The sequence below is a fragment of the Sturnira hondurensis genome, unplaced genomic scaffold (genome assembly GCF_014824575.4).
Source record: "Sturnira hondurensis isolate 20B ecotype Veracruz unplaced genomic scaffold, ASM1482457v3 Scaffold0001872, whole genome shotgun sequence".
Taxonomy (NCBI): domain Eukaryota; kingdom Metazoa; phylum Chordata; class Mammalia; order Chiroptera; family Phyllostomidae; genus Sturnira; species Sturnira hondurensis.
In genome coordinates this window covers 5592912-5619291 of record NW_028074503.1, presented here as the reverse complement: position 1 = coordinate 5619291, position 26380 = coordinate 5592912, and the positions used below count along the sequence as shown (strand labels likewise).

General features: G+C 42.9%; 1 pseudogene; it reads left to right on the top strand.

Annotated features, from left to right (window-relative positions):
- The first annotated feature begins 2414 nt into the window (after positions 1-2414).
- LOC118980099 (60S ribosomal protein L19-like) lies at positions 2415-26380 on the top strand (annotated as a pseudogene).

The window sequence follows — 26380 nt, the reverse complement described above, 5'->3', positions numbered from 1 at the left end:
AGGCCAGATGTACCCTGAGAGCCCTGGTATTGGAAGCAACGTGCCTCCTAACACTCTTCTGCCTGCCCTGCCCTTTTGCTGCTAAGATAAAAATGGAGATAAATTATTTCAATAAATATTCTTTTTTTTAAAAGATTTTATTTATTTATTTATCTTTAGAGGGGAAGGAGAGAGGGAGAGAAACATCAATGTATGGTTGCCTTTCGTGCGTCCCCTGCTGGGAGTTAGCCTGCAAGGAACCAGCCTGCAACCCAGGCATGTGCCCTGACTGGGAATCGAACCGCGATCGTCTGGTTCACAGGCCCGCGCTCAATCCACTGAGCTACGCCAGCCAGGGCCATTTTAATAAATATTCTTGATTTCTAGTCATCTTCCAAGATTGAGCTATACAGGGAGTTGTTAATTAAACTGTTAGGTGAGAATGACATTCACTATTCATGAAATGGATTGAGAAAACCAAGACCTTTATACAATGCCTTTCACCTTGAGCAGAGGACCTCAGTGTGAGTTCTAGCCTCAGTATTTTCAGAACAACCCCACCCAAAAGCCACTAAATATAAATATTGGACAACTGAACAGCTCTGGCTGCGTTGCTTTGTGGCAATTATCCAGAATTCCCCTTGCTTTGTTTAAGCTCACATTCTCCCAAGCATCTTGTTTTTCTGTCTTGTTCCTCTCTCAACTCTCAGCATTTATTTATTTATTTATTGTAGAGAGAGGAAAAGGGAGGGAGAAAGGGTGGGCGAGAGTGGGAGAGAAACATCCATGTGAGAGAGAAACATTGGTTGGCTCCTGCACGTGACCTGACAGGGGACGGAGCCTGCAACCCAGGCATGTGCCCCGATCCGGCAACCTTTTGTTTTATGGGAAGTTGCCCAACCAGCTGAACCACACCAATCTGTGCTCAGCATTCTTTAGAACCTAAATTCAAACATACTTCACTGTGATGCAAATTCACTTCACTTTTACTGAGTTCCTGTCTTTTACCTAAGTTATCCAGCCCTACCACCAATCCTTGGTGCCCTGGCTTCTGCATTGGCTTGCCCAAGACCCTGTGAAGATGGAGTCACACAAATTCTCAGAGTCTAAGGTTTCCTCGTGTGCAGAATGGAGCCTAAAACCTACCTCCTGTGGTTTTGTGATGTTAAAACACCACGTTGGCTCATTTTATTTAACAAACGTATTAAGTACTGCACTGGGCCCTGGGATCTACAGATGAATAAGCTACAGTTTTGGGGTGAAGACAGGCAAGAAGTCATGGCTTATAGGGAACAGGAAGGAAGGTGTAGGGAAGGGGAATAGCTCAGAGGAGTGTCCATTTATCGGCTTGGGTAGGAGAGCAGGTGCATCTGTAAGGCTCTGGAAGAAAGTCACACTTGACTTGTGTTTCAAAGCACATTTTGGAATTAGACAAATGTGGAAATAGCATAAGACCCATCTAGAAAAAGGGAACGATCGGTGTTCCTTAAACAAATGATGGCCATACCAGAGAGAGCTGGTCTCTGTGGTCCTTAGCAAGTGGCTTAACCTCTGTGAGCTTTAGTTGCCAAAACTAAAGAAAAATGGGTGGAGGGGCTTATTTATGATCATGAGGTATCGGTTATTATTATTTCATAGGTCCTTTCCTGTTCTTGTTGTAACTGTATGCTCATTTTGCTTGGGAGAAACCCTACATATCTCATCTGTGGGTGAGCCTCCTGAGGCAGAGTTAACTCCTCACTTCAAGGGGAGGCATGTGTCTCAGGCCTGGGCCTCCCAGTGCCTTGCGTCCTCACCATGGCAATGGTTGGTTCAGGAATGAGCACGTGAAAACCAACAAGAATCAATTCTGAGACTTTTGAGTTAGTTTTTTATCTGGGAAGTCTTGCCCTGGAATAATATTGTGCTAGAACTTCCACACCCAACTAAATCCCACAGAATGCCAATATAAGCAAAGCAAAGCTCAGAAGTGGGAAAGGGAAACTGGACCCCGAGGTCATCACTGTGAGGCCAAGCCTGATGCCACTTTTATTCCTATATTCTTTTTTTTAAAGATTTTATTTATTTATCTTTAGAGAGGAAAGGAAGGAGAGAAACATCCATGTATGGTTGTCTCTCGTGAGTTCCCTGCTGGGAACTGGCCTGCAACCCAGGCATGTTCCCTGACTGGGAATTGAACCACGATCGTGTGGTTCGCAGGCCTGTGCTCAATCCACTGAGCTTACACCAGCCAGGGCTTAGTTCCTATATTCTTTTATAGAACCAAATCTCTGTTACACATAAGCTAGTGTCTGTTCCTTTCCCTAAAACCAAAAGATGTGACTAAGATAGGTTATTTTGAGGACTGAGTGGAATAATAGATTAAAGTGTCTGGTAACATGTTTGACCCATAACAGGCCAAGAAATGCTAGCTTCTGTTATGAGCAAAAGCCAGAATGTCGAGAGCATGCAGAATAGTTGGGGAATTGCTGGTAATGCTTTGGTGGGAATGAGTTGTGCTCATGGGGAAATGGTGGGAAGAAAAAGAGAGAGGGGGCAAAGGGGGAAGGCAGAAAGGCAGAAAGGAAGGAGGAAGGAAGGGAGGGAGGGAGGGAGGGAGGGAGGGAGGGAGGGAAAGAAGAGAAGTGCAAATTGTCCATTTGGACTTAGCAGTCCTGTGGGAAGAATCCCAGTGCTGGTGTGTGGCATGGTGGGGACAGATTCCAGACCACGGTGTTGAAGAGGGAGCCTGTTGAGGGAATAAAGGCACAGATGAATCACATAAGAGACTTGACCAATTACTTCCAGTAAAGTGTAGGGTTCAGGAAATGCATCTTTTCTCACAACTGTTCTACAGAGATGAAAGCAGGTTAAAAGGAATATGAAGCACAGGCTCAGTCCTATGAGGCAAAGTCTAGGGAAAAGGGAATATGGGAGTGTGGACTCCACACTGATAATGTGGTGGTGAGAATGTGTTTATCTGTGTGTTGTTTATGGATTTTATATTCGTTTGCTAATTTAACAGATATTTACTGTGTCTCTCCTTGGGCTAACCTATTTAAGAACAGGGGATATAGGAGTGAACAGAGATGGCAAAAATCTCTCAAGGCACCTACATCCTAGTGGTGTGAGTGTGTGTGGTGAGTGTGTGTGTGTGTGTGTGTGTGTGTGTGCATGCATTGGCTCTGGAGAAAAAAACTTAGGGAAGGAGGGTAGGGGTTTGGGAGTGGAGGGGTTATAATTTTAAATAGGTGACCAGGGAAGTCCTCTCAGAGAAGGTGACAATTGAGTGACTTGAAAGAGTCGAGGAAGTGAGCCATCATGCCTTTTGCTGGAAAGACTGTTGAGGCCAGAGGAAACATCATTGTATGAATAGCTCAGATTTTTCTTTTTTAAACACTAGCTAGTAGAGCCATTTCCTGTCTCCTTGAGTCACTCTGCAGAACCAACAGAGGGTGATGCGTATGAAGCACTGGAAGAAGAAATAGAAACTGGTCATTGGGGCTACTTAGTCATTGCTTCCCCCAGTCAAGTATATCGGCCCAGTGGGATTCTGGGCCTTAGACTGACCAAAAGAGACAGGCCCACTCACCCTGAAAAGGTTAGGATAGCAACTGTACAGACTGGTGAAATTTATAATATAAATTTCCCCTTCAACTTTTATGTGTGAATTTACAATTATGTTTTACTAAGTATAAATGAGTTCATTTTGCCTTTGCCAGAACCACTTTATGAGGGAAATGTTACAAATCATCTTTTTATATTTGCTAAATCTGGACCTAATTCCATTTTCAAGAAGTTGTGTTTGCAGAAATAAGGCACATGGAAATGAACAAATAATGAAAAATAGAATATAAAACAATGCCTGAAGTCCTGGCAAATTAAAACTTTGTCAGAATTATTTATAAAATGAGCACCAGTATCCAAAAGTATTTACAATTTGCTCCATGGCTTATAAAATCTGGTGCAACCCAAACATACTCGGTAGTTCCATGAGACCTAAAACTTGTTTCTGAAATCATGAGCTCAACTCCAATGCAAAGCAAAGATCCCCTATGGTAGGATCCTAATCTTCACATGCAAAATTCTTTGTAGCTAGAGAACTTTAGAAGCAGTCAAAAGAGAAGTTGAATTCTGCATGTGACTGGGCTACTCTGTAGTAAGTCTCTAAGCATAGATGGATATCCGATTTCTTATGACTCAGTGAAACTGGCACAAGGTAGGGGGGTCAGGAATCCTGAATTTGGGCTTGGCCAGAGTGAGGGAAGCTGGATTGTACAAAAATCACTGTAGGGAAGAAAAGTGAACAGAGATCCTTTGAAATACAAAGAGTTATCGTTAACACTAAATAGTCAAGTGATTTATTAATGTTTGAACGATGGAGAATCAGCTCAAGCTTTAAAGGTTCCCCAAAGTATAGCAGTGTTGGGAGGGACACCACCAAGGGATTTTGCTGTGTCTTCCATCGCACATCCTCTGCTCCCGTGGCCATTCAGATGGTGGGAACACAATGCCATCCCCCTGTACCTCTTTGAAAACAACAATCTCGCATTCAAGCATCTTTTTTAAACGGTGGCTACAAGAGCCAACTCTTGCTGCTAGCACAAGGTCTCACAAGGCTGTTAATCAAGTACTGATAGCTACTGTTCGGTCTTGGATGAATACCAATTGGAGAACTGGGGCGACCTGAGGAATGGAGAGGAGAGAGCAGTGGGGGACTGGCTTTGTTGTTTTGGGGAGGGGTTGCCAAAAAATATTACCTGGGGCGCCAGTGCTTTTCTCACCAACCCTGAGGGGCAACTGATGCGCATGGCAGGCTAATTTACAAAGTACGAAGTAGGGGATGCATCAGAAGCATCATATTATTATTAATAAGGCTTGTTTTTCTAGGCAGTGATGGCTGAATCGTATTTGTTTTTAATTTTAGAATCAGGCAGCATTTGTCTGAACTGTTTTTGCTTGTGTTTTCTCTTATGGTATCTCCTAAAAGAGATTGTGTGAAACTCCAGGGAATCTTAGAAAGAAAGGTTCTGGAAATAAAAAAAAAAAACTTACCACATACAAAAGACAAGAATTTACCAGGGAACATTTAGGCAAACAGAATGAAGAGTTCTTCCGAGTGAAAGAACATTTCCATAGGAAAACAACCCAAATTGGAGCAGGTAGCTTAAGCCAGTAGGGCTTTCTTCAAAATGAGCTTTAATTTGCTCGTGTACATCTTTCCACTCAGCCAGTGACGTGCGAATTTGGGAATCTGGCATGCCGTGCAGAGAGTTGGTCTCTTCGGCGCCCCCTCCTTCGTCCTGTGCACATCCTCATCTGCTATCAGAAGTCTCTCCGCACCTTTGGATGCATCTTGGGGACAGTGATTCTCAGTGTGATTATAGGGTTTTATGATCGGCTATTCTGTCAGAAGCAAACTTGTTGAGAACCAACCACATAGGTGGGAGTAGGGAAGGGGAAGCAGACGTATTTTCCCTGAGTTTGTTTTAGAGTTGTCTTCTACTGTCCCAGAGTGCTGTGAGCACAGCATGGAGCTGCTCGGAAAACCTGATTAGGTCCCAGAGTGCGCAGCACACAGAATTTCAAGAGGCTGGGAAATTGTTACCATTGAAAGTAGTATGAAAAATGGCCCTTGTGGGGGGAAGACAAAAATTAAACTGAGATGACTAAGAAACATATTAACTAAAATTATATTTGATTTGCCATCAAGAGCTCTCTCTTCTAGATGCTTGGGAGAGTGCCTCTGCGGGGAGTTGAAAAGTGTTCACGGCCTCTTCTGAATTGATATTGCTCCCAGGGCTGATGCGAGCAGTTTCGGAGCAGGCGGGGCCACAGGGACTTTTCAGTTTGCTGGGGGCCCCCCCGTGATGGATCTGAGGAGAACAGGTTTGTAGAAATAAGCAAAACCATTTAGCTATAAGAGTTGTTCCTTTGTTTTCTTGTTCCTTGCATACAGTAGACATGAATAGATATTGATTGAGTAAAAGAATGTTTATTTTAACATGTTAAAATAGCATGAATTTGAAACCAAGTAGTGAATCTGACCAGATATTGTTTCTCAGATGACTAGGAACACTTCACTCTGTGTGAGAATAATCAGAGGACAGCTGTGTAGAAATTTCCCTTGGATTTAAGCTTTAAATAAACGTTATTATTTTATTTTATTTTTTAAAAGATTTTATTTATTTATCTTTAGAGGGGAAGGGAAGGAGAGAAGGAGAGAAATATCAATGTATGGTTGCCTCTGGTGTGTCCCCTGCTGGGAACTGGCCTGCAACCCAGGCATGTGCCCTGACTGGGAATTGAACCGCGATCGTGTGGTTCGCAGGCCCAAGCTCAATCCACCGAGCTACACCAGCCAGGGCAGCTTTATTATTTTAAATAATGAGCTTTTGGCTCATTATTACCTCAAGTGATTCATGATCCTGAGATTGTGGAAGCCATAGCAGTACTGAAATTGCCAAGTAGAAGTACAAGCAAACCTCATGTAGCAAAGTCTTGGATTAAACATGATCATGGAGATAGCTGACAAGCAAGGAGGAGGATCTACAGAGGCTGCTTCCTGTATAATGCAGACTTCAGCCTTTTGGCTGATATACTAGTTTCCATAGTGATTGATGGGACTTTCTCTGCATTAAGTCCTTTTGTATCTGTATGAACTTGATACAGTGGGCCTCATGTATCCAGGTGTGTGTTTTTGTTTTTCTTTTTTCTTAAATAGCACGAGAAGGTATATGCCCTCATGTATTGATGTCCTTTGCAACCTTCCAACAGAGCCAGGGGGAACGGGAAACACTTCCATTGCTCTTGATAGGGTAGGATGAAACGGTGGGAGCCCGAGAACTCTAGGGAAGAAGGCCTTGGGCTCATTCTAGAAAGGACACACTCCTGATGGACTATATCTTCAAAGGACAAATGTCACTCAACAGAGTTTCCTTTTGCATAAAGACTGTCAGATCAAAACCAATTAAACTCAATGAAGAAGAAAGGCAGAGTAATATCTGAAGAAGAAAAACTGGAAGAAGAATAGAAAACTTCATAAACTTGGGCTGCCAAGTTGCGGCAGATTGTGGGATCAGGGGAGATATATGTCAGGCATGGGGAGAAAAGCAATCCATCCTAACAGCTATTCAGGTGCAGAAAGATCAGCCTAAGAACTAAACTGAAAATACATAGCGCCAGTATCTTGTTAACGTTTCTGTNACAGAACCAGGGGGAACGGGAAACACTTCCATTGCTCTTGATAGGGTAGGATGAAACGGTGGGAGCCTGAGAACTCTAGGGAAGAAGGCCTTGGGCTCATTCTAGGAAGGACACACTCCTGATGGACTATATCTTCAAAGGACAAATGTCACTCAACAGAGTTTCCTTTTGCATAAAGACTATCAGATCAAAACCAATTAAACTCAATGAAGAAGAAAGGCAGAGTAATATCCGAAGAAGAAAAACTGGAAGAAGAATAGAAAACTTCATAAACTTGGGCTGCCAAGTTGCGGCAGATTGTGGGATCAGGGGAGATATATGTCAGGCATGGGGAGAAAAGCAATCCATCCTAACAGCTATTCAGGTGCAGAAAGATCAGCCTAAGAACTAAACTGAAAATACATAGCGCCAGTATCTTGTTAACGTTTCTGTGAGGAACTCAGCGAAAGCCACTCTTCTGAAAAGAAGAGCGGGGATTCCATCAGCTGGACCAGTGATTTTGGTGGGGGGAATTCTTGGAAGCTGTCAAAGTGGAGTGTGACTTTTGGGAGTTCTGCCATGTTGTGGAAGTCAGGGAAGTGATTGACAAGTGGGAAAGTAGAGGAAGGTTGGATCTGTCCTGTGACTAGTGAGCTTTGTGAGTTCGGGTGCCTAGAAAACTGTAGAAAGCAAAGGTTCTAGATCGGTGCTGCTTAAACTTAAATCCATGAAGGAATCATCTGGGGATCTTGTTAAAATGGAGACTCTGATCCAGTAGGACTTGGTAGAACTAAGATTTAGCATTTCTAACAAATGCCTAGACTGTACTCAAAATACTGTTTCAAAGATCATACCTTGGATATCAAGGGGCTTACTTCCAAAGACCATCCTGTGGACCATCGTCCCTGTAGCCAGTAGCCAGGGACTGAGCCATTATGTCTTAGTGTGGTATGAATTTTTGTCAAAGAAGAATCTAGCACGGTGCCATCTTCATGATTATATGTATTTTAGTTTCATTAGTCAATGAATGATCATGTTTTCATTGTTAATATTTTAAGTATATTGGATTATAGATTGTTTAAGCTGCCTTTGATAATGGCTGTTGTATCAGTGTCCTGTTCAGATTACTGACAGTTTGTGTGTTTAGTTGTTGGGATTTGATAGTCCCTCTCCAGATGTTATTATGCAGAGAAGGCTCTGAGAAGTGTCATTTCCTTGATCTAACTCTAACTGCAACAGGATGTACTAGAACTCCTTTCTTTCTCTTGATTTCTTTTTTAACCAATACTGAGTTCATGGATCTCAGCCAAGTCCCTGGAAATAATCCAGACCTGCACATTTCTCTTGCCCATTACCACTGGAACAGTAGTAGCAAAACAGAAATAGCTCTATTTACTAAAACATTTTCCCCCTACAATTTAAGATTATAACTGGCATGCCAAATCAATATTAGGGACATGTTTAATACACTTAGGTATTTTGAGGGTGGGGAATAGAAATAACACCTTTTATTTCAAAATCAATTTGAAGGGAGCTGACTTCATGCACTGAATAGAGATCTCAGCCCGTAATCTTGGGTTCCTGAGCACACAGCACCAGTTTAGCTTCTAATTTACTCTCGGGTGACTTAATGGTATTGCTTAATTATAACAGTTGCAAATTCCATCCTCCAAAATATATCACAGGCAGCCAAACATCTGCGGGGTTTTGTAGTAGGGAGGATGCCAAAATGAAATGCTCATTTTTTGTATTATTTTGCTTTTATTAGTTTTTAATACATATATGTAATAAACAAGATGAGCAAGACAACACTTAAATACGCACCAATGGTAATCAAATGTAAGATATTAAGCTGCAGAAATGCCCGTTCTATGGAAAGGAATATGCTCCTCAGGAGGATCTGGGCGGTGACAGGGGACATTTTAAAATAACATTAACTTTTCAGTGATAGAAAAGAAGGAGAAGACTTCTCACCAGGGGAAGTGCAGATCAGAGCCGGAAAAAACCTGCAGAACGTACTGAATGCCAGCCAAAAAAAAGGTGTTTTGTGTGAAGAGGAGGACTAACTGTTGACTGATTGAAACGCCTCCATCCCTCAATCCCAGCTTTTAGGTTATGGAGACACAAACTAGTGTCAACACACTCAGAAAGTTAAGAATGGGATTAGCTCTGCTTTATCTCAAACTTGTGACAAATAATAATGAAGACAATCCCTTTTTTTCCAATAAAAGAAAAGATGTTTTCAAGATAAGCATGTAATATATAATGATCATTTCTAGGAATGATAGAATTTCACATATACAATATTTGAAAACATATGTTAGAGATCATTTTTCTTTATTTTGTTATTCAAAGATATCCCCCATCATTAAAAATATGTATATATTTCTAAATTGTCTAGGTCTAAAAAGGGAAGAATATTCTTTATAGTGATCTCTGCAAATTATCCTAACAAATAAAACTTCAGATTTCACCAATGACTCATCTCCCTTGTACAATGGTATGTGTGTACATTTAAGGAGCGAAAAAGAAAGAAAAGTACAAAATATAAAAAAATAGCCAATTAAAAAAATTGCCTCTGTGTATGCTCAGCAGGGATCTGGTAAAAATTAAGCTGGGGCTAATGAAGCTCCAAGCCCCTGCATAACGCCACAGAGGGAGGAAGGCTGAATATTGCCTGCTATGAGGCAAACTGCTTAAGGAGCTCTCTGAAAGTCTCACTGAGACCGACTTAGCAAACGCTCCTGTCCCCCAGCCTTTATGAAGATCAGCTCCAATCAGCCAATATTGCTGTCGCCACGGAGCTAGGTGCGACTCCAGTGCGTGCTTATGGCTTAGTCACCTCGGTGAGATGTTAACTTGAAAGTCAAGGGAGCCTGGTAAGTGGGTCTTATTAAACAATCCAGGGCTCTAGGCTCTTATCAGAGCCCAGGTGGGTGCTAAGCATATAGATGGCTTATTACAAGACTCACCCATTCCCTTTGCTGAACCTGGCTTTAAACATTCCCCCCGCCCCCAACCAGGCAGCTTCCAGCAAAACAGAGTTTTGGTGCCCTGCCGTTACCTCCCACAGTAGAAGCCCCTCAAGACCTGGCCTTTCTGAATCTGGAGGTCCCACTGAAGTTTCATGGTTCCTCGATCTATGCTTGTGTTCTGTTCCCTCTGGGACGCAGGGGTGTCCGACCTGCGGCTTGCCGGCTGCATGCTGCTCGGGATAGGTAGGAATTTACACAAAATCATAAATTAACTTAAAACACTATGAGATTTTTTTGTGATTACCTGTCACAATGTATTTAATGTGTGGCCCAAGACAACTCTTCTTTCAGTGTGGCCCAGAGACACCTGCTAGGTCTTGTCTGGAGATCCGAGTGCTAATTTCAGGCAGACCACTGGAAGCTTGGTCCTCAGGCGAGCATCACCGCACCTGAGAGCTTGTTTGAAATGCAGAAACTCAGGCCCCATCCCGGAACAACTGAACCTGAAGCTGCTTTGTGCTGAGCGCCCAAGACAAAGGCGGTGCACAATCCACTTTCTGGAGCCCTGCTTTGATGATGACTGAAGGGAGGCCTACCCAGGTCCATTGGCATTAGAACAAGGGACTTCCTGCGAGGCATAATTTTGTACTCAAAGAAAAAAGTATGTGATAAACAGGAAGGTGCTGCCACAGCCATGCCTCTCCAAGCTCCAACACTTAAAGCACCTCCAACACTTTATCCCACCTCAAGGCCAAGTCTTGGGAAAAGCCATGGCCAGCCATAAGATGGAATTGAAAGCATTTTCCTCGAAGTGCGCATCTACTTTTCTGTGCAGCAGGAGATTAGTGCAATTATTAAGCAAATAGTTATTAAATGTAGGGCCATAAGAAACACAAGCAGTGTGGCAATGGCGGCAATAACAGTGTGGTGGGAATTCAGAGACAGTGTCATACCATGCTGTTCTGGCCCCTTCTCCTCTCCCCCTTCCCTTCAACCCTGACAGGGCTGAAGTCTGAGCTAGAGCTGAAGGGTGGGGAGGGGAGGGTGGGGAGGGGAGGGGTAGTGCTGGTAGAGTAAATAAGCTAGTTAATCCTGCTCATTTCGTCGCTGTTGATGTTCAGCCTGAATTAGGCCTCACTGCAGAAGGGAAGAACACTTTAACTTTAAGTGTCATTGGAAAATTTGACAAGTTTCAAGGGCGGAGCATTTCATTGATGGAATAAGAATGGGAGACTGGAATCTCCGCAGGAAGTTTTGTTACCCGTATGTATCTTGGAAAGCAATGGAACCCACCCTAATTTTTATCCAAAGAGGTGGGAAAAACTAGCTCCAGACAGGGCCGATTTAAAGGACAGTGGGGGAACAAAACATAAAGGAGAGTCAAGAACAAAAAATACTCCCCATCGCTTTATGACCACTGGTCATATTTGTTCAATGTTTGTTCCTTTTCATATGTTTCCCAAGCCATTTGTACACACACATGCGTGCACGTGCACACGCACACACACACACACGTATATATATATACACACACATTCTTCAGATTCTGTACACTTTGTTCTTAAATAAAAATAGTAAATGGCCAAAGTCATGAGCTGAAAAATTCGCGATTCATTTATAAGAGGAAAGTTCTGAGTTCTCAATTTTAGTAAACAGTGCCATAGATAGCTTTTTCTGTTTGGGCTATTTGTCTCACTTTGTCTTAAGTAACAGATAGGAGTGAAAAGATGCGAGTGAAAAGTTTGGGAGAGATTTAATAGATAACTCAACTAGTTCACTGAAAAAGTCCGGAAAGATGTACCATCAACTGAAGCCTTTTTGAGGGACAGCTGGCCCTGTGCTCGCCAGGGACTCTTTGCCTCTTTCTTTCAAGACTCCTCTTCTTCAGTCATGTCTTAGTTTTGGCGAGTCTGTAACATTTAGGTCTGTTAGATAAGCATCACTTTCTGCATACAACAGCGGAGGATTATTCTGAAATCATCGAATCAGGTTTTGGAATAGTTTTCCATTTTATTTCATTAAATCTCTTGGGGTGACCTTGGTTGCTAATATATGTAGGTTTCAAGTGTACGATTCTGTACACATAATCTGCGTGTTGTGCTGTGTGCTCAGCCCCAAAGTCAGGTCTTCCTGTCACCGTGTATTTGATCCTGTTTACCCTCCTCAGCCTCACTCCATCCCCCCTCAGAAGTTCAGTGAGGGCTTGGGAATCAACATTCTTTCTGCTCTACTGCAATGAATAAACTGAAACGTAACAAGTATTTCAATAATCATGTTTCTTCTTGGAAAGCATATTTTTATTGTAGAGCTGAGGAGGGGGCTGCTTGGATGATACAAGTGTTGTTGTTATTATATTCTTAGGATAACATATGAGCATAAAGCTCTTTCCCACTGAGATGAAAATTTACTTCCCAGGATACAATAAATTGATTTCCTCCTTCCTTTTTTCTTTCTTTCTTTTTGGAAACCAAAGGAAATGATGATAAACAAATTTTAAAAACACAAATAGCGAGTGACATTCAAGCGCCAGGTAACTGTTGACTTTGGTAGAACTGTCAGCCTGACGTAAGGAACATTTCGGTCCTAGACCTTCCATTGGCCGTGTGCCTCTACAGTGATCGGTTCCCTCTCGTCAAAGATTTCCTTTGTAACAGCAGTCAATGTAGGAGTTATTGGGTAACTGTCTTGAAAGACACCTGTAGTCCTCTTTGCCATTGTAAAATGTGACTGGGCACTTAAAATGCTGCATTTCTGATGAAAAAAAAAAACCATGGCACACACCTTTTTAAAAAAATTTATTCTTTGCAAGCGAAGTGATTAATTTTAGAATTCTCTTAATCGAGCTCAAACATTGCAGAGCTTCTCTTCCAGACAAATCAATGTAAAAAAAAACCCAAACAAACCCCAAAACCCCTTGGTGCTCTTGCTAATTGCTACCACCTGCCTTCTAGAGGAGCATGAATTATTATTTTTTGGTGGTCTTAATATTTACCTGATTCTGAGCAACAGTAGGTTAGTTTGCCACTTACTTACGTCTCTCCAGCTAATGTTGTCCAGAATTTTCTTGCCGAATCAACTTGTTGAGCTCTCAACTTTCTCTTCAGTCGACTTACCTCCGTGGCTGATCTGTCAGGCCTCGGGATTCAGCTTCGAGGCACCAGCACACACTTCAGAGACGTTTCAGAATTCGCACTTCAAAATTAAAATACACATTTTCTTTTCGGTGACTGAGCCAGGAAACAGAATCACATGGGATAAGGAAGTGGTAAAGTAGAACAGAAAAAAACCTACAACGTAGAGGCAAGCACTTCCCAGGGAATTAACTTTCTCAAACATGTGTTTCCCAGAGCTCACAAAACACTAATTTCTATGTTGTTGGTATTGTTTCATTGTTCTACTCTGCCACTTCCTTATCCCACATGATTCCATTTCACACCTCAGTCACCATGTAAGAAAATGTATATCTTAGGTTAGATTTTAACTTTAAGCACATTTTTGAAGTGAGCCCCCAGTACTAAAAATGTTAGCACTGGGGGTATTAGCTGGAAGCTGGGTGCTGGGATCCGAGAGACTCCTCACAACCAGAAAAACAAGGGTAAATTCACCACCTGGAGGCAGAGACTACAGCTCCCACTTCAAGCTGTAGACCATTTAACTAGAGTTCTGTAGGGTCCAATAGAACCTTGGCTCCCGAGCTGCCCGATGTCGGACGTGGGAAGGTTCCACAGTTCAGAACACTGTACAATCACAAGGCTATTCTAATGGGGATGGTACGTCCCACTGCTGTGCTGATGGGTGGCTGCTTTCAAATGATTCCGTACATTCCTGCCTGTTAGGGGCTTTCCCTTCCTACCACCATCCTGAGGGTGATGATGTTCACCCTCTGTTTTGAGAGAAGCTTGCTAAAGTCCAGGACCATCATGGCATGAGGGTTATGTGAGAGAATGGGTGGGGAAAATTCTGGTGCCTTATGACGGTCACTCCAACCCAGGAATATCCAGGCAATCAGCTGGCTGCTGTCAGGGGAGCCTCCAACACAGGAGTGGGAGGGTGGGCCCAGTGTGCTTCTCAAACACTCCTGCAGCATGCTGGCTTTCCCTTCCTTTCTCCCATTGGAAGCTGAAAGAGAACATTTTCTCATTTCTAAGAAGGGAAAAAGCTACTTGGCAAGCATGCATTTGAATCTTTCTCTTTGGATTCAGATGAGAAGATTTTCCTCCCCCGCCCCTATGGTTAAGTGCCTGAAGCTTGTTCTTCTGGTTATATTAAAGAAAAAAGAATACTCAATGACATTTTTAAAGATGGTAAGGCAGAGCTTATTCAGGACCATTGTGAGAGATGTAGGGACCACCACAGTAGGATTTTACAGTGGCAGGGAGAGATCAGCTCAGCTCTAAATACAGCATGAGTAAGTGGGAGTTTATAACCAGGGAGCAGAGTGGGGGGTCAGTGGATGGAAGGTTACTAGGAGGAACCGTCGGTGCTAAGGGGAGGTTCTGGTTACCAAGGGTTTCCAACCTGTGGCCTGTGGACTGCATATGGCCCACAATAGCGATGAATGCAGCCCAACACAAAATCACAAATTTGCTTAAAACCTTTTTTTTTTTTTTGCTCATCAGCTCTTGTTAGTGTTTGTGTATTTAATATGTAGCTCAAGACAAGTCTTCTTCTTCCAATGTGGCCCAGACACACCAAAAGGTTGGACATCCCTAGAACTGACCTGATGGGATTCTTGCTGAAGACAGAACAAGATGATCAGACATTCAGACACCACCTGGAAGTGTAGGGTGAGGGACCTAATCAGATATCAAGGTGATAAAATATTGAAGGTGAGGTGTTCTGCCTAGACTGAGTGAGCAAGACTCTTACTTAAATTAGATTTTACAAGGAAGTACAGATGGGCCTAGGAGAAGGCTCAGGAGCTAAATTACCTTTTGGTCAAGCAGAGTCCTTGTCAGTTTGTAGCAAGAGGCTTTGACCATGAGCTGAAGAGAAAAGAAGGTCTCAGTGCATCAGTGAAAGAATTCAGTGCATTTGTGCTGGGAAGGGGGACCAGCAGGCAACAACAGAGTAAATATTTCAAATCATTTTCCTTCCATATGTTCTGTAACCTCACTGAGCAAACAATTCTTCCTTATCTCAGCTTCTCACCAATGCAAGTCTTGAATTCTAAAAGGTTGACTAACAAGTCTTAAGCATGTAATCTGAAGTGGGGCAGATGGCACTGGAAGTACGAAGGCCTCAGGAAGCCTGGGAAATTCCTGCTGCAGCGCTTGGGATGTTTCATCAGACCTAAAACTCTTGTGTAGGTACTTCAACAAGCCCTAACTAAGCCTCTAGAAAATGGTAAGCCCTTGGCTAGCATTGAGGATTACAGAGAGGGTAAAAATCTGTCTGTGGAATTGAGAGTCAAGCATGAGAAATAAATACATGAAATGCTACAGGTAGTAATAAAGTCTGTACAAAGTAAAAAAAATAGTACTGAACTGGGCATGATTTATTCTCATGGAGAGAAGAAATTTTTAGGGCAGTCTATCCAGAAGTGATAATGCCTTCCCTAAGTTTTGAAGGATGAATAGGATTTCGACAGATGCACAAGAAACAGGCAGGTCCATCCAGCTGGAAGGAACGTGTACAAAGATGCAAAGGCCCATCCTAACCTTCTATCCTGATTCTCCTGTTGGCTGCATAATGGATCTTTGAGGCCCAGAGTGATTTAGGGAAAGAAGTTTGGGGCCTTTGGGGCTTTCTCTATCTGCTTTGTGGATCTAGGGCAGTCTGGAGAACTGAGTTCTAAATCCTCCAGAAAATACTGGTGTAACCAAGTTTGGAGAGCAGTTATTGGAATCCCATCTTACTCCAGGAGGTCCACGTTTGGTCTCTGAGGTTGCTATTCTTTGAATAGCATTGGGTGCCGAGTGCTGCTGCTCCTTTCTTAGGGATGAGAAGCTAGGTAGCCCCTGGACAGATGTCTAGTGATCAGAGTTGGACCAAGCCTGAGATGTCAAAGGGACCAATCAGCATTTGTCTAAGGAACTACAGGAATCCATGCTTTTGAACTTCTGGAGAGAGAATAAAGCATCAGCAGCCCTGGTCTGTCATATAGCACTCTGGAATGAGCCTGGTCCATTGGGAAGGTTATGTGGTGTTGCCAATGGCTTTCAGTGAAGTTCAGGATGAGCTCACTGAGTTCAGAGGCGGTTTCTTTTTTTTAATTTATTTTTTTCTTTCTATTTTATTTTTAATATATTTTATTAATTATGCTATTACAGTTGTTCCATTTCCTCCCTTCATTCCCCTCCACCCTGCACACCCCCTCCCACCCACATACCCCCTTTAGTTCATGTCCATGTGTCATAAGTTCTTTAGCTTCTACCTTTCCCATACTATTCTTGCCCTCCCCCTGTCTATTTTCTACCTACCACCTATACTACTTATTCTCTGTACCTTTTCCCCCTCTCTCCTCCTCCCACTCCCCTGTTGCTAACCCTCCAAGTGATCTCCATTTCTATGGTTCTGTTCCTGTCCTAGTTGTTTGCTTAGTTTGCTTTTGTTTTACATGTGGTTGTTAATAATTGTGAGTTTGCTGTCTTTTTACTATTCATACTGTTCATATTTTTATCTTCTTTTTCTTAGATAAGTCCCTTTAACATTTCATATAATAAGGGCTTGGTGATGATGAAATCTTTGAACTTGACCTTATCTGAGAAGCTGTTTATCTGCCCTTCCATTCTAAATGAAAGTTTTGCTGGATAGAGCAATCTTGGATGGAGGTCCTTGCCTTTCATAACTTGAAATACTTCTTTCCAACCCCTTCTTGCCTGTAAGGTATTCTTTGAGAAACCAGCTGACATTCTTTTTTTTTTTTTTTTAAGATTTTATTTATTTATCTTTAGAGGGGAAGGGAAGGAGAAAGGGAGAGAAATATCAATGTATGGTTTCCTCCCATGAGTCCCCTGCTGGGAACTGGCCTGCAACCCAGGCATGTGCCCTGACTGGGCATCAAACTGTGATCCTCTGGTTCACAGGCCCACACTCAGTCCACTGAGCTACACCAACCAGGGCTCAGCTGACAGTCTTATGGGAACTCTTTTGTAGGTGACTGTTCCCTTCTCTGTTGCTGACTCTAGAATTCTCTCCTTCATTTTCATCTTGGCTAATGTACTTATGATGTGCCATGGTGTGTTCCTCCTTGGGTCCAACTTCTTTGGGACTCTGAGCTTCCTGGGTTTCCTGGAAGTCTGTTTCCTTTGCCAGACTGGGGAAGTTCTCCTCTATTATTTGTTCAAATAAGTTTTCCACTCGTGGCTGTTTCTTTCCCCCTTCTGGTACCCCTATAATTCAGATATTGGAATGTTTAAAGATGTCCTTGAGGTTCCTAAGACTCTCCTCATGTTTTTGAATTATTCTGGTTGTTTCTTTCTTCCTTCCGGTTCACTCCATTGATTTGAGTCCCAGTTTCCTTCCCATCACTATTGGTTCCCTCTGTATTTTCCTTCATTTCACTTAGTGTAGCCTTCATTTTTTCACCTAATTTATGACCCAAATCAACCAATTCTGTGAGCATCCTGATCACTAGTGCTTTGAACTGTGCCTTTGATAGGTTGGCTATCTCTTGGTCACTTAGAAGTATTGGCTCTGGGGCTTTGATCTGTTCTTGCATTTGAGCCTTTTTGTTTTGTTTTGTTTTGGTTGGGCCTATTACATAGTGAGGGGTGGAGCCTTAGGTGTTCACCAGGGTGAGGCAACCCAGTGGCTGGGTTGTGATGCTGTATGTGGGAGTGGGGTCAGAGAGGGAACAATGGTGCTTGCTCCTCTCTCTCTCAGATTTCAGTCCCCTCTGCCACTTTCCACAAGCAAATTGGGCCCTTCTGGTGCTGGTTCCTGGGTGTGTGGGCATGTGTACATTTTAGAACCCTGTGAGTTTCTCCATTGAACTCTCCTGTGGGGCTAGGAGTCTCTCAGGGGGAAAAGGTACAGAGAATAAGAAGTGTAGACAGTAGGTAGAAAATAGACAGGGGAAGGGCAAGAATAGTATGGGAAATATACAAACTAAAGCACTTATGACACATGGACATGAACTAAAGGGGGGATGTAGGTGGGAGAGGGTGTGCAGGGTGGAGGGGAATGAAGAGGGGGGAAATGGGACAACTGTAATAGCGTAATCAATAAAATATATTTTTAAAAGTTTTGCAGAAAAAAATAAAGTTAAACACATACTCTAAATAAAACTGGGAGGCCTTTTACTGTGGAAAAGGTAAGGCTGAGTACTGAGGGGCCACTAACAGTAGGTGTTACACAAATGTAGACATGGAACTTGGTCTCAGACTCCTAAGCCAAAGACCCCCCACAAGTGTTTTCAATCAGTGCTTTTAGGCTTTATTTCCTGGTGATGGGGCCCTGGGTTGCAAGATCTGTCTCACTGCCCCTTTTCACCTGGTTTATCTGCATGTGAATGTGTGATTGTGGTCAGCCAGCACTCCCTTGTGTGCCTCACTGGGTTTGCTCTTTGCCACCCTGGGTCTGCCAACCATTGTTTTTTTCTGCCGCAACCCCTCTCCTCCGGCCACAGACTATGTCCCTCTTACCAGTCTGGATCAATAGTTGTCAGACTTTCGTACAGTTCAATTTTCCATCTGTTGGTTGTTTTTTTGTTTCTAAATTTTTGTTGTCCTTATTTTGGTTGTGCAAGGAGGCACAGTGTGTCCACCTACACCTCCATCTTGGCCAGAAGTCTGGAGGCTGTTTCTTTCAAAGAACTCTTTGTGATCCTGTGTACTAGTACTTGGTGGACTGGTTTGTCTTACGTTGGCCAAGTGGTCATTAAATGTTGAATGAGAATTCAGAGTACCCCTCAAAATCTTGTTGTGAAGTGCCAGGTTACACAGTATATATGTGCCAAGTGACAGCATAGCTGGGTGGGCAATTGAGTTTAGGATGTTCAATTTACAAAAGAGTCTTTAGGACAGGATCTTCATTTCTTCTAAAAATAGGTTTCTATTGTTAGCAGCTACATTATATTAGATGGTCCTACACAGACTGTAATTTGATTATGCACTTTTGTGTTTTATTGAACATTGATTTAGGTATTTGTAAAATCTGCACTTGAATATATTTTCATATTTTTCAAAGTCCTTTTCACAAAGATCTATACAATAAGTTCTCCTCAAAAATTATAAAGAGATCCTGATAAACTGATATTCTTTTTTTAATCAGTTAGTGAGAATGGTGTAACCCAGGATGTTTTACGTTTTGCCCTAGCTACCATGACGCTCAGAGATAAATAGGTTTCAGTTCTAACTTTATGTAGTTGACTCATAGGTTGTTAAAACTGTGGCAAAACATTTAACAAAACCAATTTTCCCATAGGCCAACTGATATAAGCAAGAGTTAAGTTCCTACAGCATCTCATCAACATAATGAATGATATTGAACAAAACAACATTATCTGAGGACCTGTTCTATTTTCATCAATTCAGTCATGCTAGTTTTTACTGTTACTTCTCATGCTGTTTTACCATTTATAGAGTCCTCTTATTGTGTAGATGTTTTTCATTACAAGTGATTTCAAATCCATTTCTTTGGAAGCAGTAGGGTGTAGAAAATAAATATGTGCAATGAAACCATAGCATTTTATTAAATGGTATTGTCTTACTTTCTAATGAAACATACATGTGTAAACTCTTTGTATTTAGCACAAGTGATGGTTCTGATTGTGGCTGTTATTCACTTGGAAGCCTTATTGACAGGAAAGCACTCTCATTCCTACTGGAGTGCCTATGTGGGCATTCCTCTGCTAAACCCTCCTAGATTAACTCACTCATCTCCAGACACTCCTATCACTCTAAGCACCCCTAAGCACTCGTGTATATGTGTCTGGGTAACCATAACTGTCATTAGTTATGTATTTCATAGAACATAGAAATTTAGAGCTGGAAGGAATGTAATCACCCAAATCCCATTTAGCTAAAACGATAGATGGGCATTTTGCAACCACTAAGAGATTACAACAGAAGTTAGTGCGTTGTCGGTTATTGCATGGGCTCTATGGGACTCTCTTCCAAATGTGAAGACTGGGCCTAAGAGACTCTGGGTGGTGTTTGCATTGTTCTTCCTTGAATGGCAAACAGAAACTTGGCTTTGGGACTTCCTTCTTGAAAATAAATTTTCATCTAGTTATTTGTTTCTGGTTTCTATTTATACATTACTCTCTTCCTTGCTGGAAGGAGTAGTTCTCAAGGGCAGGGACCATATTTCAGTCATCTTTCTGTCTCTAGCACCAGCTCAGGTCCTGGCCCAAAACAAACACATAATAAAAATGGACTGAGTGAATGAATGAAGGAATAAATGAATGGCATACTCTTTCTTTGGTAGGGCTGTACATTCACTGAAGGACAGTCTTACCCTGTCATTTCTTTTCCTCCTTGTGAGATGACTGGCTCGCAGAGAACACAGTGGACAGTGACTGACAAAAACAGAGGATACAGCCAAGACAGTGAGCAAAGCATTATCTTATGAGGCTGGTGAGTAACTTTAGTTGCAGCTGTCACTATCACTACCAATCTGATAGTTGCTCAGGCGGAGCCACGGTCAGCGAGAAGAGCCAAACATGCAGTGGTGAAAGAATCAGGAAGATGTTGTGAAGGATTTGCTGTCTGATGACAGAAATGAAGTATTTGCTGTCTGACGACAGAAATTTGGCATCTTCTTGAAGAAGATGCCAAAATTATGAGTAGTTTTATGTTTCAGAGGGTAGTAATGTTGCACCTGGAGACTGGGGAGACTGAGAGGGAGGAAATTTGAGGGGGAAAAGAAAATCATTTCTGAGCCCTTGTGCAGAGTTGTCAGGAGCTTGGTGTCCCTCCACTTCCCTAGGGTGTCATCCTTGTCTGTGTGGTCCAAAATAGCTACCAGGGCTCCGGCTGTGGCAGTGGAGTCTGGCATCAGGATGGAGGAGAGGGGCAAGGAGCAGGTAGAAAAAGGCCATTAGTGAAGACTAGATTGTAAAGAGGTTTTTTTGGTAGCCACACACTTGTTCTTAAATCTTATTGGCCAGAACACTGTCACATGGCTATATCTAGCTACAAGGGAGTTTAGAAAATGCAGTGTTAAAGACATGGACTTCCAGCCAAGATGGAGGCAGGCATAGGTATACACACTGTGCCTCCTCACACAACCAAAATTAAGGACAACAAAAATTTAGAAACAAAAAAACAACCAGAACTGACAGAAAATTGAACTGTATGGAAGTCCAACAACTATTCATCCAGACTGGTGAGAGGGGACAAGTCGGCAGCCAGTGGAGAGGGGTTGTGGCAGGAAAAAGTGGTGGCTGATAGACCCGGGCACAGGGAGGAAATGAGCAGACCCAGCGAGGTGCCCAAGGAATCTGGCTGACTTCGGTCACAATTTCGTGCACATAAAAACCAGACAAAAATGGGCAGCAAGACAGATGTTGCAACCCAGGGCCTCATTGCTAGGAAATAAAGCCTAAAAGCACTGATTGAAAACACTTGTGGGGGTTGAGGTGCTGGGAGAGACTCCCAGCCTCACGGGAGAGTTCAATGGAGAGACTCACAGGGTTCTAAAATGTACACATGCCCACACACCCAGGAACCAGCACCAGAAGGGCCCAATTTGCTTGTGGAAAGTGGCAGAGGGGACTGAAATCTGAGAGAGAGAGGAGCAAGCACCATTGTTCCCTCTCTGACCCCACTCCCACATACAGCATCACAACCCAGCCACTGGGTTGCCTCACCCTGGTGAACGCCTAAGGCTCCACCCCTCACTATGTAATAGGCCCAACCAAAACAAAACAAAACAAAAAGGCTCAAATGCAAGAACAGATCAAAGCCCCAGAGCCAATACTTCTAAGTGACCAAGAGATAGCCAACCTATCATATGCACAGTTCAAAAACACTGGTGATCAGCATGCTCACAGAATTGGTTGATTTGGGTCATAAATTAGGTGAAAAAATGAAGGCTACACTAAGTGAAATGAAGGAAAATACAGAGGGAACCAATAGTGATGAGAAGGAAACTGGGACTCAAATCAATGGAGTGAACCGGAAGGAAGAAAGAAACAACCAGAATAATTCAAAAACATGAGGAGAGTCTTAGGAACCTCAAGGACATCTTTAAACATTCCAACATCTGAATTATAGGGGTACCAGAAGGGGGAAAGAAACAGCCACGAGTGGAAAACTTATTTGAACAAATAATAGAGGAGAACTTCCCCAGTCTGGCAAAGGAAATAGACTTCCAGGAAACCCAGGAAGCTCAGAGAGTCCCAAAGAAGTTGGACCCAAGGAGGAATACACCAAGGCACATCATAAGTACATTAGCCAAGATGAAAATGAAGGAGAGAATTCTAGAGTCAGCAACAGAGAAGGGAACAGTCACCTACAAAGGAGTACCCATCAGACTATCAGTGGTTTTCTCAAAAGAGACCTTACAGGCAAGAAAGAGCTGGAAAGAAGTATTCCAAGTCATGAAATCCAAAGACCTACAGCCAAGATTGCTCTATCCAGCAGAGCTTTCATTTAGAATGGAAGGACAGTTAAAGTGCTTCTCAGATAAGATTAAATTCAAGGAGTTCATCATCACCAAGCCCTTATTATATGAAATGTTAAAGGGACTTATCTAAGAAAAAGAAGATAAAACATATGAATAGTAAAAAGACAGCAAACTCACAATTATTAACAACCACATGTAAAACAAAAGCAAACTAAGCAAACAACTAGGACAGGAACAGAACCACAGAAATGGAGATCACATGGAGGGTTAGCAACAGGGGAGTGGGAGGAGGAGAGAGGGGGAAAAGGTACACAGAATAAGTAGCATAGATGGTAGGTAGAAAATAGACAGGGGGAGGGCAAGAATAGTATGGGAAATGTAGAAGCTAAAGTACTTATGACACATGGACTAAAGGGGGGATGTGGGTGGGAGAGGGTGTGCAGGGTGGAGGGGAATGAAGAGGGGGAAAATGGGACAACTGTAATAGCATAATCAATAAAGTATATTTTAAAAAGTTTTGCAGAAAAAAAATAAAGTTAAATGCATGCCCTAAATAAAACTGGGAGGCCTTTTACTGTGGAAAAGGTAAGGGTGAGTACTGAGGGACCACTAACAGTCGGTGTTACACAAATGTAGACATGGAACTTGGTCTCAGACTCCTAATCCAATGCTCTATTAACTTTACTACATGACTGAAGATGTGAACTCTGTATCGTGGAGGCAGAATATGGGACTGAGAAATGCTCAGGTGGTCAGTATCCTACATCATTTCATTGACTCCCTGATTTTACACCTGTAAAATGGTTCATTGGAGAAAATGGTCTCTAAATTTCTATCAGCTAAAATATCTTACAGATTTTAAAAAGCAATGGGAGCTCCAATGGAGTGAGTGGTTGACTACATGGAAGGAGTCTGTGTAGTCCTCTCATGAATGGCTGTTCTGGTTTGGGATCCATCATGGAGCCCCAGGATTCGGCTGAATTATAAACCCACCTCTTCTCTTCAGAGACTATTTGCCCAAATGAAGGTTAAAGTGGTTGCCTACTCAACAATACCTTCTTCACTTCTTTTGTCAACAGGATCCCAGTTTTATTTGAATGTGGGTCAGAAATACTGTGGTAACCTGACTGTAAGGATGGCTGCCACCAGTGCCTTCTCTCCCTGTGCATACATGCTGCTCCCCTTGGCCCCGCACTGACAAGGGGGTTCTCAGACCTGGGCTGGACTGGACTGACCCAGAGAATATGGCAGAATAATGTGACACAGTGGAAGGTGGCTGGTTCCAAGCTTAGCTTTAAAGATGACTGGAACACCCTAGCATGCTTTCCCATCATTCTCCTGACACTTTCAAATACACACACACACACACATACACGCACACGCACACACACGCACTTTATTTTGTTTATTTGTTTGCCTTGAAATTAAATGGGATTCTATTGCCCCACAATTTGATTTATTCACTCAGTGTCTTCTTCCTATGACAGGAGCTACATTTGATCTGATATAATGCAATAAAGTGTCCAGCTTTCTGCTTAGCAAAGTTAGCACTTGATAAATATTGATGCATCAGTACATGGAGCATGCGGGGCTATTATCAGAAAACAATTGTTGTCTCCTGACCATTTAAACTTTACTCAGTGGGGAATGCTTTTGCTTTCCCCCAGCTCCTGGATGAAAGTCCCAGGAGCCCCACACCTCCTCTGAGCATCCTTAGGTAACGCACTTTTCTAAAGTCACTTTAAGTTGTATATACAGTGTCAGTTCAGAACCACATGTGAAACAAACCTCTCAACTTGATTTGTAATTAAACTTCAAACTTCTCCTCTCATTTAGCTGGGACCTGCTGTAGGTGGGAAGCCTCATTCTGGGAAAGGTGGGTTGAGTTCAGGTTCTTTCTCTGCATCCTTTCTCCATCTTATCCTTGTACCCCTCTTCTGACATCTTCCATGCTCTCTGACACTCCAGGGTTGAAACAGGAAAATAAGTTGCTATAAGGAGGCAGGGAAGTTATTTCATGGTTGGATGATTTTGTGCTTTCTGAATCTGGCAGCTTTTAACAATGAACTCTTTCTTATGAATGTTTGCATGGGTTCTTTTGGGATATCCCTAGCCACTAGGGACTTCCCACCTGTATTTCTCTTGAAAAGAATGATGAACTAGCTTCCAACTGGCTGCTTTCCAATTATGCATTCCCTGGAAGTACATTGCTACCTCCAGCTTCTCTCTGCTGAAGTCTGTCCCCTCTCTCAGCTGGCCCAACTGGACAGGCCCCAGGAAGACATCAAGCTGGTCGATTCTTCCCAACAACCCACATCTGGCCCCTGGAAATCACTCAAATCTTCTTGCTTCCATAAACTCTTGCAGTGCAGGCCACCCCCAACACAGCCCCACCTCGCCTTCAATTCATCTGTCAGTAGTGGACAGCCTGCCTCTCCTTTTCAATTTCTTACATGGCTCAGACATCAAGTTCACTCTGTCCCTTGTCCTCTTAGCTCCAGGGATTTTTATTTCTTTCTCCGAGTAGTGACTCTGGGGCTTCTCCCTCTTAACGTGAGGTAAACAGGGAGCACCTCAAACCCCTCCTACTTGGTGAAACTCTGAGTACAACATAACTTTCAGTAGAGAAGCATTCCTGACATCCTCTTAATTTCCTGTAAGTGGATATTTTTGTATCTTTGAAGAATAGGGTGAGAGGTTTAAAGAGTTCAGCAATAGGCCCTGGCTGGTGTGGCTTAGTGGACTGAGTGCCGGCCGGCAAACCAAAGGGTCGCCAGTTGGATTCCTAGTCAGAACACATGCCTGGGTTGCAGGTCATATCCCCAGTTAGGGGTGTGAGAGAGGCAACCAATCTATGTTTCTCTTCTTCTCTTTAGAGAGAGGGGAAGGGAAGCACCTCCCTTCCCCTCTCTCTAAAAGTAAATAAATAAAATCTTAAAGAAAAAGTGTTCAGTAACAGGCTGTGTTTATTTTGCATCTTCATGCCTCAGTGGAAACTTCTGATTTAGCATCCTCTTACATCAGCTATTACTTTTATGGTTGTTTTGTTGTTGGCTACTATTTAAAAAATAATTTCAGTGTTTCATAGTATGAATGTTATAATTTATTTAAATCTTCTACTGAAAGCCATTGAGGTGGTTTCCAATTTCTCTTTATTAAAAGTCATGCATTCTTCTTTTGCCTGGGGCAGCCTGAGTACACTCCAGAGGGGCTTGTCTGCAGTGTTCTCTGCTGTGACAAAAAGAAGTCTGGTTGGTCCCCAATGAGACCAATGAATTTGCCAATGCCACCTCCCGTCAGCAGATTTGGAAGCTGATCAAAGATGGGCTGATCACCTGGAAGCCTGTGACTGTCTGTTCCTGGACTTGGTGCCAGAAAAACACCTTGGACTGCAAGAAGGCAGGTGTCTGTGCAAAGGTGCTGCCACTGGGCCAAGGCCTGGGGAAGGAACCTGGGCGAGGAGGGTGAGAATTCGCCGCTGGCTACTCAGAAGATACTGGGAATCAAAGACTGACCGCCACATGGACCACAGCCTGGACCTGACAGGGAAGGGGAACGTGTTCCAAAACATGCGGGTTCTCCTGAAACATAGTCACGAGCTGTAGGCGGACCAGGCTGGCGAGAAGCTTCTGGCTGACCAGGCTGAGGCCCGTGGGTCTAAGGCCCACGAAGCTTGCAGGTGGCTCCAGGCCAAGGAGGAGACAATGATTCAGATTCTGTATGAGGGGACAGGGACCAGGAAATAA